The sequence below is a fragment of the Heptranchias perlo genome, chromosome 11 (genome assembly GCF_035084215.1).
Source record: "Heptranchias perlo isolate sHepPer1 chromosome 11, sHepPer1.hap1, whole genome shotgun sequence".
Classification (NCBI taxonomy): Eukaryota; Metazoa; Chordata; class Chondrichthyes; order Hexanchiformes; family Hexanchidae; genus Heptranchias; species Heptranchias perlo.
The window spans coordinates 7,689,961-7,704,405 of record NC_090335.1 but is presented as its reverse complement, the minus strand read 5'-3'; the positions used below and the strand labels follow the sequence as shown (position 1 = coordinate 7,704,405).

At 56.8% G+C, this 14,445-nt stretch overlaps 1 non-coding gene across 1 annotated transcript; it reads right to left on the bottom strand.

Moving 5' to 3' along the window:
• Positions 1-11,856: 11,856 nt before the first annotated feature.
• Positions 11,857-11,929, bottom strand: trnar-ccg (transfer RNA arginine (anticodon CCG)). The gene has a single exon. It is a non-coding gene; the product is annotated as a tRNA-Arg (tRNA).
• Between the last annotated feature and the right edge of the window lie 2,516 nt (positions 11,930-14,445).

The following is a 14,445-nucleotide window of genomic DNA, read 5'->3' as shown; positions in this document are numbered from 1 at the left end:
CAAGCTTTCGGAGGCTTCCTCCTTCGTCAGGTGAACGATGTGACGAAGGAGGAAGCCTCCGAAAGCTTGTGAATTTAAAATAAAATTGCTGGACTAAAACTTGGTGTTGTAAAATTGTTTACAATTGTCAACCCCAGTCCATCACCGGCATCTCCGCATCATGACTATCCTCAGCTAGAGGAGGGAGAAAGACTGAGGGGGAGTTGGTGGGATGACATCACTTGCCAGAAATATCGACAGTTCTGCCTGACATGTCCCCGTGCCTGGATCGTGCATTGTCAGGGTAACATCCTGGTGGAGAGAGGAACATAGGAACAGGGGGAGGCCATTCAGCCCCTTGAGCCTACTCCGCCATTCATTGAGATCTTGGCTGATCTGCATCTTAACTCCATCTACCCGCCTTAGTTCCCTAACCCTCAATACCCTTACCTAACAAAAATCGATCAATCTTAGTGTTGCAATTTTCAATTGACCCTCAGCCTGAACAGCTTTTTTGAGGGAGAGAGTTCCAGATTTCCACTACCCTTTTGTGAAGGCAGGATCAGCGATCGGGAGTGGGAGGAGGACAGCGATCGGGAGAGGGACGGGATCAGTGATCGGGAGAGGGAGGGGAACAGCAATCGGGAGAGGGAGAGGGACAGCGATCGGGAGAGGGAGGGGGACAGCGATCGGGAGAGGGAGGGGAACAGCGATCGGGAGAGGGAGAGGGACAGCGATCGGGAGAGGGAGAGGAACAGCAATCGGGAGAGGGAGGGGTACAGCGATCGGGAGAGGGATAGGGACAGCGATCGGGAGAGGGAGGGGAACAGCGATCGGGAGAGGGAGGGGGACAGCGATCGGGAGAGGGAGGAGGACAGCGATCGGGAGAGGGAGGGGGACAGCGATCGGGAGAGGGAGGGGGCAGCGATCGGGAGAGGGAGGGGAACAGCGATCGGGAGAGGGAGGGGATCAGTGATCGGGAGAGGGAGGGGGCAGCGATCGGGAGAGGGAGGGGGACAGCGATCGGGAGAGGGAGGGGGACAGCGATCGGGAGAGGGAGGGGGACAGCGATCGGGAGAGGGAGGGGGCCGCGATCGGGAGAGGGAGGGGGACAGCGATCGGGAGAGGGAGAGGAACAGCGATCGGGAGAGGGAGGGGGACAGCGATCGGGAGAGGGAGGGTGACAGCGATTGGGAGAGGGAGGGGGCAGCGATCGGGAGAGGGAGGGGAACAGCGATCGGGAGAGGGAGGGGGCAGCGATCGGGAGAGGGAGGGGGACAGCGATCGGGAGAGGGAGGGGATCAGTGATCGGGAGAGGGAGGGGGACAGCGATCGGGAGAGGGAGGGGATCAGTGATCGGGAGAGGGAGGGGGACAGCGATCGGGAGAGGGAGGGGAACAGCAATCGGGAGACGGAGGGGGACAGCGATCGGGAGAGGGAGGGAGACAGCGATCGGGAGAGGGAGGGGGACAGCGATCGGGAGAGGGAGGGGGACAGCGATCGGGAGAGGGAGGGGAACAGCGATCGGGAGAGGGAGGGAGACAGCGATCGGGAGAGGGAGGGAGACAGCGATCGGGAGAGGGAGGGGGACAGCGATCGGGAGAGGGAGGGGAACAGCGATCGGGAGAGGGAGGGGGGCAGCGATCGGGAGAGGGAGGGGAACAGCGATCGGGAGAGGGAGAGGGACAGCGATCGGGAGAGGGAGGAGGACAGCGATCGGGAGAGGGAGGGAGACAGCGATCGGGAGAGGGAGGGAGACAGCGATCGGGAGAGGGAGGGGAACAGCGATCGGGAGAGGGACGGGATCAGTGATCGGGAGAGGGACGGGATCAGCGATCGGGAGAGGGAGGGGAACAGCGATCGGGAGAGGGAGGGGATCAGCGATCGGGAGAGGGAGGGGAACAGCAATCGGGAGAGGGAGGGGGACAGCGATCGGGAGAGGGAGGGGGACAGCGATCGGGAGAGGGAGGGGGACAGCGATCGGGAGAGGGAGGGGATCAGCGATCGGGAGAGGGAGGGGAACAGCGATCGGGAGAGGGAGGGGATCAGCGATCGGGAGAGGGAGGGGGACAGCGATCGGGAGAGGGAGGGGAACAGCAATCGGGAGAGGGAGGGGGACAGCGATCGGGAGAGGGAGAGGGACAGAAATCGGGAGAGGGAGGGGAACAGCAATCGGGAGAGGGAGGGGGACAGCGATCGGGAGAGGGAGGGAGACAGCGATCGGGAGAGGGAGGGAGACAGCGATCGGGAGTGGGAGGGGATCAGCGATCGGGAGAGGGAGGGGGCAGCGATCGGGAGAGGGAGGGGAACAGCAATCGGGAGAGGGAGGGGGCAGCGATCGGGAGAGGGAGAGGGACAGCGATCGGGAGAGGGAGGGGGACAGCGATCGGGAGAGGGAGGGGGACAGCGATCGGGAGGGGGAGGGGTACAGCGATCGGGAGAGGGAGGGGAACAGCGATCGGGAGAGGGAGGGGATCAGCGATCGGGAGAGGGAGGGGAACAGCAATCGGGAGGGGGAGGGGTACAGCGATCGGGAGAGGGAGGGGAACAGCGATCGGGAGAGGGAGGGGATCAGCGATCGGGAGAGGGAGGGGAACAGCAATCGGGAGAGGGAGGAGGACAGCGATCGGGAGAGGGAGGGGGACAGCGATCGGGAGAGGGAGGGGGACAGCGATCGGGAGAGGGAGGGGGACAGCGATCGGGAGAGGGAGGGGGACAGCGATCGGGAGAGGGAGGGGGACAGCGATCGGGAGAGGGAGGGGGACAGCGATCGGGAGAGGGAGGGGGACAGCGATCGGGAGAGGGAGGGGGGCAGCGATCGGGAGAGGGAGGGGAACAGCGATCGGGAGAGGGAGGGGGACAGCGATCGGGAGAGGGAGGGGGACTGAGATCGGGAGAGGGAGGGGGACAGCGATCGGGAGAGGGAGGGGGACAGCGATCGGGAGAGGGAGGGGGCAGCGATCGGGTGAGGGAGGGGGACTGAGATCGGGAGAGGGAGAGGGACAGCGATCGGGAGAGGGAGGGGGACTGAGATCGGGAGAGGGAGAGGGACAGCGATCGGGAGAGGGAGGGGGACAGCGATCGGGAGAGGGAGGGGAACAGCGATCGGGAGAGGGAGGGGAACAGCAATCGGGAGAGGGAGGGGAACAGCGATCGGGAGAGGGAGGGGAACAGCGATCGGGAGAGGGAGGGGGACAGCGATCGGGAGAGGGAGGGGGACAGCGATCGGGAGAGGGAGGGGGACAGCGATCAGGAGAGGGAGGGGAACAGCAATCGGGAGAGGGACGGGATCAGTGATCGGGAGAGGGAGGGGATCAGCGATCGGGAGAGGGAGGGGGACAGCGATCGGGAGAGGGAGGGGGACAGCAATCGGGAGAGGGAGGGGGACAGCAATCGGGAGAGGGAGAGGGACAGCGATCGGGAGAGGGAGGGGGACAGCAATCGGGAGAGGGAGGGGGACAGCGATCAGGAGAGGGAGGGGTACAGCGATCGGGAGAGGGAGGGGGACAGCAATCGGGAGAGGGAGGTGGACAGCGATCGGGAGAGGGAGGGGGTCAGCGATCGGGAGAGGGAGGGGGACAGCAATCGGGAGAGGGAGGGGGACAGCGATCAGGAGAGGGAGGGGTACAGCGATCGGGAGAGGGAGGGGGACAGCAATCGGGAGAGGGAGGTGGACAGCGATCGGGAGAGGGAGGGGGACAGCGATCAGGAGAGGGAGGGGAACAGCAATCGGGAGAGGGAGAGGGACAGCGATCGGGAGAGGGAGGGGTACAGCGATCGGGAGAGGGAGGGGGACAGCAATCGGGAGAGGGAGGGGGACAGCGATCAGGAGAGGGAGGGGAACAGCAATCGGGAGAGGGAGGGGAACAGCAATCGGGAGAGGGAGAGGGACAGCGATCGGGAGAGGGAGGGGTACAGCGATCGGGAGAGGGAGGGGGACAGCGATCGGGAGAGGGAGGGGGACAGCGATCGGGAGAGGGAGAGGGACAGCGATCGGGAGAGGGAGGGGGACAGCGATCGGGAGAGGGAGGGGGACAGCGATCGGGAGAGGGAGGGGGACAGCGATCGGGAGAGGGAGGGGAACAGCAATCGGGAGAGGGAGAGGGACAGCGATCGGGAGAGGGAGGGGGACAGCGATCGGGAGAGGGAGTGGGACAGCGATCGGGAGAGGGAGGGGGACAGCGATCAGGAGAGGGAGGGGAACAGCGATCGGGAGAGGGAGGGGGACAGCGATCGGGAGAGGGAGGGGAACAGAAATCGGGAGAGGGAGGGGGACAGCGATCGGGAGAGGGAGGGGGACAGCGATCGGGAGAGGGAGGGGAACAGCGATCGGGAGAGGGAGGGGGACAGCGATCGGGAGAGGGAGAGGGACAGCGATCGGGAGAGGGAGGGGGGCAGCGATCGGGAGAAGGAGGGGATCAGCGATCGGGAGAGGGAGAGGGACAGCGATCGGGAGAGGGAGGGGGCAGCGATCGGGAGAGGGACGGGATCAGTGATCGGGAGAGGGAGGGGGACAGCGATCGGGAGAAGGAGGGGGACAGCGATCGGGAGAGGGAGGGGGACAGCGATCGGGAGAGGGAGGGGGGCAGCGATCGGGAGAAGGAGGGGATCAGCGATCGGGAGAAGGAGGGGGACAGCGATCGGGAGAGGGAGGGGGTCAGCGATCGGGAGAAGGAGGGGATCAGCGATCGGGAGAGGGAGGGGAACAGCGATCGGGAGAGGGAGGGGAACAGCGATCGGGAGAGGGAGAGGGACAGCGATCGGGAGAGGGAGGGGGACAGCGATCGGGAGAGGGAGAGGGACAGCGATCGGGAGAGGGAGGGGGGCAGCGATCGGGAGAGGGAGGGGGGCAGCGATCGGGAGAAGGAGAGGGACAGCGATCGGGAGACGGAGGGGGACAGCGATCGGGAGAAGGAGGGGATCAGCGATCGGGTGAGGGAGGGGAACAGCGATCGGGAGAGGGAGGGGAACAGCGATCGGGAGAGGGAGGGGAACAGCGATCGGGAGAGGGAGGGGGACAGCGATCGGGAGAGGGAGGGGGCAGCGATCGGGAGAGGGAGGGGGACAGCGATCGGGAGAGGGAGGGGGACAGTGATCGGGAGAGGGAGGGGAACAGCGATCGGGAGAGGGAGGGGGACAGCGATCGGGAGAGGGTGGGGGACAGTGATCGGGAGAGGGAGGGGAACAGCGATCGGGAGAGGGAGGGGGCAGCGATCGGGAGAGGGAGGGGGACAGCGATCGGGAGAGGGAGGGGGACAGCGATCGGGAGAGGGAGGGGGACAGCGATCGGGAGAGGGAGGGGGCAGCGATCGGGAGAGGGAGGGGACAGCGATCGGGAGAGGGAGGGGGACAGCGATCGGGAGAGGGAGGGGGCAGCGATCGGGAGAGGGAGAGGGACAGCGATCGGGAGAGGGAGGGGGCAGCGATCGGGAGAGGGAGGGGGCAGCGATCGGGAGAGGGAGGGGGACAGCGATCGGGAGAAGGAGAGGGACAGCGATCGGGAGACGGAGGGGGACAGCGATCGGGAGAGGGAGGGGGCAGCGATCGGGAGAGGGAGGGGGGCAGCGATCGGGAGAAGGAGAGGGACAGCGATCGGGAGACGGAGGGGGACAGCGATCGGGAGAGGGAGGGGGCAGCGATCGGGAGAGGGAGGGGGACAGCGATCGGGAGAGGGAGAGGGACAGCGATCGGGAGAGGGAGGGGGACAGCGATCGGGAGAGGGAGGGGAACAGCGATCGGGAGAGGGAGAGGGACAGCGATCGGGAGAGGGAGGGGAACAGCGATCGGGAGAGGGAGGGTAACAGCGATCGGGAGAGGGAGAGGGACAGCGATCGGGAGAGGGAGGGGGACAGCGATCGGGAGAGGGAGAGGGACAGCGATCGGGAGAGGGAGAGGGACAGCGATCGGGAGAGGGAGGGGGGCAGCGATCGGGAGAAGGAGGGGATCAGCGATCGGGAGAGGGAGGGGAACAGCGATCGGGAGAGGGAGGGGAACAGCGATCGGGAGAGGGAGGGGAACAGCGATCGGGAGAGGGAGGGGGACAGCGATCGGGAGAGGGAGGGGGCAGCGATCGGGAGAGGGAGGGGGACAGCGATCGGGAGAGGGAGGGGGACAGCGATCGGGAGAGGGAGGGGAACAGCGATCGGGAGAGGGAGGGGGACAGCGATCGGGAGAGGGTGGGGGACAGCGATCGGGAGAGGGTGGGGGACAGTGATCGGGAGAGGGAGGGGAACAGCGATCGGGAGAGGGAGGGGGCAGCGATCGGGAGAGGGAGGGGGACAGCGATCGGGAGAGGGAGGGGGCAGCGATCGGGAGAGGGAGGGGGACAGCGATCGGGAGAGGGAGGGGAACAGCGATCGGGAGAGGGAGGGGGCAGCGATCGGGAGAGGGAGGGGACAGCGATCGGGAGAGGGAGGGGGACAGCGATCGGGAGAGGGAGGGGGCAGCGATCGGGAGAGGGAGAGGGACAGCGATCGGGAGAGGGAGGGGGCAGCGATCGGGAGAGGGAGGGGGCAGCGATCGGGAGAGGGAGGGGGACAGCGATCGGGAGAGGGAGAGGCAGCAATCGGGAATGAGGTGGCGCGATCAGCGATCTGGAGAGGGAGGGGGACTGAGATGGGGGGGTGGGGTTCGAGAGGGGTGCGGGCGGTAGTGGTTTTACTTTGGTGCCGAGACGAGCCCTCCTGCATCTCCTGGTTCCACATTCAGGGAATTATATTTTAAAATTGACTTTTTTGATGGCGGCCCTTTAAGGACCCCTGGTTAGGCCGCACTTAGACCAGGTTTTCCTGAATACAACCGGCGGGAACAGTGCGAATGGGGGGAATGGTTAAGAAGGGGAAAGTTCAGACTGTGTTTCCGACATGTTCCCCCACATCTGAACTTGTCTGAATTCAGGCACGGGAGGTTTCCTGCCCCAGAGGAAAGAGAGGCAGGAGTGGGGGGGCTAATTTAAATGGGCATTTTAACTGTGGGCCCGACTAAGGCTCGCACACTTGAACCTGCGAATGAAAGCTGGTTTCATGAAAAATCCTGGCCATCGGAAGTCCAGGTAAGTCCAGTTTATTTTTACCTTTTATGGTTCCTTGTGAGGGCAGGGGAGGAGATGGGGAGATTGAGGGGAGGTGATGGGGAGAGGGAGAGGAAGAGGAGGTGATGAGGAGACGGGGGTGTGATGGAGAGAGTGATCGAGGGAGAGGGTGAGGGGGCTAGTGGCTGAGAGATGGAGAGGGCGAAGTGGGGGAGTGACTGAGTGTGGCAGGGGACAGGAGGGAGACGGACGGAGATGGATGGGGGGAGTGATTGAGGGAAGGAGGGAGAGAGAGGGGTGCAAAAACCTTTCTACTGCTCTCTGTCCTCAATGTCTTCCATTTAATCCTGTATCTAGATTCACCATTACCTCTTGCCTTAAACCCGCTATTCCATGAACTTTTTCAATAACCTTATCTACTTGCGGTGCTGCTTTTAATGTCTTGTGCAGTTGAAGCAGATATTGCTGGCACCTTTTGTATTGGGTTATTTTAAAAGCTGTTTTCCTGACCCAGGATGCAGTGATCAACCTGAAGTCTGTCCAAGAACTCGCCAAAGACCTGGGCTTTGAATGGACCATTGTGGCTTCCGAGCTGGGATTCACAAGGGCGGAGATCGGCCATTTTCACACGGCCTCTGTTGAGAAAAAGGTGCAAGCAAAGAAAATGTTCGAGAGCTGGTATGTCGAAAGCTCCATCACTAAAAATGAATAGTCTTAAGGAGTGGGATCTCACTAATGTTTCTGAGCCAGCATTTAATGCAATGACCCTCTCACCGTTCTGATATTGTACGCAGCTCTCCAAACCGGCAGACAATGGGCCGTCTCCCAATGTACATGGTGACTGGGTGAGGTGCTGAGTGCGTAGTGGCAGGCATAGAGGAGAAACACTTGCATTTATATAGCACCTTTCATGGCCTCGAGACATCCCACAGCACTTCAATGAAGTACGTTTCAAGTGTAGTCACTTCAAAGTGAAGTTGTAACGACACCAAATAAGGGGGTAGAGTTAATACTGAGGAGGATGGGAGAAAATACAAGAAGACATCAATAAACTTGCAGAATGGGCGTGTCATTGGCAAATGAATTTCCATTTACATTAAGTGTGAGGTGGTGCATTTTGGTCGGAAGAATAAAGAGGCCACCTGCTCCTTGGAAAATCAGAGTCTAAATAGGGTCGAGGAGCAGAGGGATCTGGGGGGACAGATACACAAATCAGTAAAAGCAGCAACGCAGGTTAAGAAGGCCATAAAAAGGCAAATCAAGCACTAGGGTTCATTTCTAGAGGAATAGAATTGAAATGCAGAGAAGTTATGTTGAACTTGTATCGAACCTTAGTTAGACCACACTTGGAGAACTGAGAACAGTCCTGGTCTCCATATTATATAAAGGATATATTGAGAATAGACTGATGGGGCAGTAATTGGCCGGATTGGATTTGTCCTGCTTTTTGTGGACAGGACATACCTGGGCAATTTTCCACATTGTCAGTTAGATGCCAGTGATGCAGCTAATTACATTCGATGTAATTCTATGTAATGTTGGAAATGTGGCAGCTAATTTACACACAGCAAGATCCCACAAACCGCAATGAGAGAAAGAAACAGGTGATCTGTTTTTTTTGTGATTTTGGTTGAGGGATAAATATTGTCCCGGACACTGGGGAGAAATCCCCTGCTCTTCTTAGAAATAGTTCCATGGGTTCTTTTACATCCACCTGAGAGGGCAGACGGGGCCTCAGTTTAACGTCTCATCCAAAAGACGGCACCTTCGACAATGCAGCACTCCCCCAGCATTGCACTGGAGTGTCAGCCTGAAGTGGGACTTGAACCCACAACCTTCTGACTCAATCTCTGAGCCAAGGTTGATACATGAAGGTTGGTCTGATCGGTGTTCCCAGAGACTTGAGCATATAATCTGGGCTGACACTTTAGTGCAGTACTGAGGGAGAGCTGTGCTGTATTTCAGGTCAGGTGTTTTGGAAAAATGACATGATGTTATTTTGGAGTTCTCCCCGGTGTCCTGGCCGATATTCATCCCTCAACCAACATCACTCACATCGATCCTCGGATCATTATCTCATTGCTGTTTGTGGGTTCTTGCTGTCCGTGAATTGTCTGCTGCATTTCCTACATTACAACAGTGACTACACTTCAAAATTACTTCATTGGTCTATAAAGCGTTTTGGGACGTCCTGAGGTCATGAAAGGTGCTATATAAATGCAAGTTCTTTGAAAAAACATTTCCTCAAAGTCCTGTTTCCAGGACCAAGACGGACATTACGTTGTAGAAGAGGTAGCTATCCCATAATATAAATCAGGGTCCATGTGATCTCCTGGACTAGTTTTGATCACCTAAAGGGGTCAGAGAAGAATTTACAGATTTTATTTCTCTAATTGTCCTCCATTTTTAATCTGTTTTTTTCACCTCTCCCAGGGGATTACACGGCTCTGGGTGGGTGGGGAGTATCTGTATCGAGATGCATCGGGCAACACAACTTTATGGGACAGGCGAGATAGACCAGTTGGTCATTTCCTGCCTGTCACTTTCATTTGCTCGAGTGACTCCCAAACTCATTGCCTTCCCCATTAGGCCATTGGGTCACAGCTACTACCACAGCCTTTGTGCAATTGGTCATTGCTCTACGCTCTCATAACATTCTACCTGTTCTTGTCGCCACTCACTTTGTTTTTATCAATAAATATATCTGCCAATTCCACACACTTCAGCAATGATTGGTAGCAGTTGTGAACACTTTTGAATTCCTCAAACAGTCCTGGCAAGTGTAGAAGAGAGTTCCGGTCCCTGAATGGTGGGTTGACATCCGGTGGGGTACTCGTGTCTGATGGGAGCAGAGTAACGACCCCCCCCATCATATCTATCTGGTGGTCCTGGTAAGGAGTTGCGAGTCAGGGTAACAACTGTTCATGTTAGAATGGACTCTGACACTGAAAAAACCCAGAGCATGACCTGCTGGATGGAAAGCAGTGCAAGAAATGGGTTTCCTCTTGTACTGTTAGGCATGGAAGAGGAGGAGAAGAAGAAGACAGTGTTCAGTAAAATGAGGAAAGGAGGTAAAGGGACATTATTTGCCTGGAAAATGCAGGTGACATTGTTCCCTGAGTATTGGGATGGCGCACAGCTTGGTCGAAGCATCGCATTGGTTTGTTCCACTGGAAAGCAAGTGACAGAGTGAGAAGGGTGCTGGACAGGAACTCCCTGGATTGGTTGGTAAGTTAAAAGGAAAGCTCCCTGACTGTCATGGAATGCAGCAATGTTCAGAGACGGTGTTTTGGCTTTTGTTTCAGTGCAAAAAACTGCTTCACCCCAGATGGGACGTGAACCCACAAAAACTCAGCTCCCACGGACCAGTTGAACCAGGAACACTTCTCACCACGATGGACGTCTCAGCACTCTACACCAGTATCCCCCACGATGATGGCATCGCTGCAAGAGCCACAGTACTCAACACCAAAAACAGCCAATCTCCAGACGCCATCCTACAACTCATCCGCTTCATCCTGGATCACAATGTCTTCACCTTCGATAACCAGTTCTTTACCCAAACACATAGAACAGCCATGGAGACCAAATTCGCACCCCAATACGCCAACATTTTCATGCACAAGTTCAAGCATGACTTCTTCACTGCACAGGACCTCCAACCAACGCTATACACCAGATACATCGACGACATTTTCTTCCTATGGACCCACGGCGAAGAATCACTGAAGAGACTACACGATAACATCAACAAGTTCCATCCCACCATCAAACTCACCATGGACTACTCCTCAGAATCGGCTTCTTTCTTGGACACACGAGTCTCCATCAAAGACGGGCACCTCAGCACCTCACTCTCCCGCAAGCCCACGATGCTCCACTTTTCCAGCTTCCACCCTAACCACATCAAAGAGGCCATCCCCTATGGACAGGCCCTGCGAGTACACAGGATCTGCTCAGACGAGGAGGAACGCGATGGACACCTACAGACGCTGAAAGACGCCCTCGTAAGAACGGGATATGACGCTCAACTCGTCGATCGACAGTTCCGACGGGCCACAGCGAAAAATTGCATCGACCTCCTCAGAAGACAAACACAGGACGCAACCTACAGAGTACCCTTCATCGTCCAGTACTTCCCCGGAGCGGAGAAACTACGCCATGACGACGAACACCTCGCTAAGGCCATCCCCACGCCTCCACTACTCGACTTCAAACAGCCACCCAACCTCAAACAGACCATCGTTCACAGCAAATTACCCAGCTTTCAGGAGAACAGCATCCACGACACCAAACAACCCTGCCAGGGCAACCTCTGCAAGACATGCCAGATCATCGACACAGATACCACCATCACACGAGAGGACACCACCCACCAGGTACATGGTTCATACTCCTGTGACTTGGCCAATGTTGTCTACCTCATACGTTGCAGGAAAGGATGCCCCAGAGCATGGTACATTGGCGAGACCATGCAGACACTGCGACAACGGATAAACGGACACCGCACAACAATCGCCAGACAGGAGGGTTCCCTTCCAATCGGGGAACACTTCAGCAGTCAAGGACATTCAGCCACCGATCTTCGGGTAAACGTTCTCCAAGGTGGCCTTCGAGACACTCGATAATGCAAAAATATATCTGCCAATTCCACACACTTCAGCAATGATTGGCAGCAGTTGTGAACACTTTTGATTCCCTAAAACAGTCCTGGCAAGTGTCGACGAGAGTTCTGGTCCCTGAATGGTGGGCTGACATCCGGTGGGGTCCTCGTGTCTGATGGGAGCAGAGTTTGCCTGGAAAGCACAGGTGACATTGTTCCCTGAGTATGTAAGATTCTCAAAATTCACCCCAGATGGGACTTGAACCCACAATCCCTGGCTTCGGAGGCCAGTGCCTTATCCATTAGGCCACTGGGGCGGTGTGCAACAGGACCTTGGTGCTTGCAACTTGCCCCTTTGTCCCTGTCGATTCACTTCAAATTTGATGCCTTTTTATGGGCCGGCCCATTCTTTTCATACTCAATCACATTGTATCAGTTCCAAAGATCCCAGCAATGACGTGACAGGATCTGACTTGCTTTTGTGTGTCAGCAATTGGTACAGTTGAGTGTTGGGCAAAATGTCGATTTTATGTGAAAAGCAAGTGGTTTTGTCGCTGTTTCCTTGCCCCTCCTGGGAATAAGTTTCATCAATTCACAGGACACCTCGTGTGATTGAGCTCTTTGATCTCTCTGGAATTCAGCAATGAGGACAAAGAGCTGGTTTTCACAGAATGCAGTTGGTTTAAAACCAAACTCACCCCAGGTGGGACTTGAACCCACAATCCCAGATTTAGGAAGCCAGTGCCTTATCCATTAGGCCACTGGGGCTGCACACTATTGGTATTTGGTGCTTGTGACCTGCCCCTTTGTCTCTATGGATTCACTTCCAAACTTGAGGCCTTTTTATTCACAATCACATTGTGTCAATTCCAAAGATCCCAGCAATGATGTGACAGGATCTGATTTGCTCTTGTGTGTTGGACATTGGAGTATTTTGAATTGGAGCAATGTGATTTGCCCCATGGCTCTCGGACTAAATATGACGATTGGTGAAGAGGAGGGCCCCACGATTACAAATCGTCCAATCAAATTAAAATGTCTACAACTAAAAATAAAATTAACCAATGATCTGGTTCCTTTCGTCAGTGACACAGTTGCTGTCCTGCGTCGCCCACGAAGGCTTCAAGTGTATTGGTGGAGCCCACGCGATCCCTCTCCAAGGTCACCCGGGTGTGTTCAAGGCCGAGGAACAGCGGCCAGCAGTCAGAACAATCCTCCATGTGGATGCTTCCAGTGGATGGTGGTTTTAGCCTGGCCCAGGAACATCCCCACCAGGGGTTCATCTGATCCGCTCACCCCCCGCCTCTCTCCCCCACCCTGTGCACTGGGTGCCCGAAGACAAGGACTTCAAGGTAACTGAAACTTGAGGTGCGGCCCCTTTTAATAGTGAAACAGGGGTTGCAGCCTCCGGTACTGTAAATAAAGATAATGTATATCTTCATCCAACCCACAAAATGGACAAGTGGCCGGGTATCTGTGAAATGGCCGAGGAGAATGTTCATGCAACCCTCTCCACCCCAGGTCTCCAATGGTGCAGAGGAGGAACCCCAAATACAGGGCTTTCCTGAGGGGACACTCGCCTCTGCCGGCCAGCAGGATATTACCCGAGGGCATGTCGGGACGGAAGGCGAGGGAGAGTATGCAGCAGTGACCTATTCAGGAAATCCCTCCACTCAGAGCAGAATGGGCACAAGGGAATCTCCGAGAGATGCCTCAATTTGGTAGGCCGATGTTTCCAAGGGAGGCTTCGGTGCCTCGCACCGATGAGCAGCTCCGTCCGAAGATGGGTGAAATTCACCGGAATCGCTCCAGATGGCTGAGCCTCCTCGACACACTCAACTGAGTCAGGGTCAATTGTGGATTTTAGCCCCTGGATGACTTTGGCTACAGGCCAGATGAAATTGTCAGCTCATCGGCTGCTGAAATCCTCATCCATGGCCTTGTCACCTCCAATTTTGACTATTCCATTGCTCTCCTGGCCGGCCTCCCATCTTCCACCCTCCGTAAACTGAAGCTCATCCAAAACTCTGCTGACCGTATCCTAACTCACACCAAGTCCCGTTCTCCCATCACCCCCGTGCGCACTGACCTACATTGGCTCCCGGTCCAGCAACACCTCGATTTTAAAATTCTCATCCATGTGTACAAATCCCTCCATGTCCTCGCCCCTCCCTATCTCTGTAACCTGTAACCTCCTACCACCCTCTGAGATCTCTGTGCTCCTCCAATCCCTGCCTCTTTCACATCCCCGATTTTAATCACTCCACCGTTGGTGGCTGTGCCTTCAGCTGCCTCGGCCCCAAGCTCTGGAATTCCCTCCCTAAACCTCTCTGCCTCTCCACCTCTCTCTCCTCCTTTAAGACGCTCCTTAAAACCTACCACTCTGACCAAGCTTTTGATCACCTGTTCTAATATCTCCTTTTGTGTCTTGGTGTCAATTTTTGTCTAATTCCACTCCTGTGAAGTGCTTTGGGACATTTTACTACAGTAAGGATGCGATATAAATACAAGGTGTTTTTGTTGTTGATGTTGGAGCAGGTAATAACTCTGACGGTATCCAGCCTGCTGACCCACTGCCCAGTACATCCCAGACTCTGTTTACCTTCGCAGCAAGGGCTCTCCTCTCCACCACCTTTGTGTCACTGAAACTGATCACGTGTAGATGGGTTTATGGAAGAGTAGCTCAGACAGAATGGCCAATACCTCAGACTGGGCAGAAATCCTGCTGGATCTCTTAGCAACTCCCTGGATAAGACAGGCAGCTCCTGGAAGGACGTACGTATTCCTTGCAGTTTTATGAAAAAGAGCTGCCTGTCATAATTTAGGCTGTGCG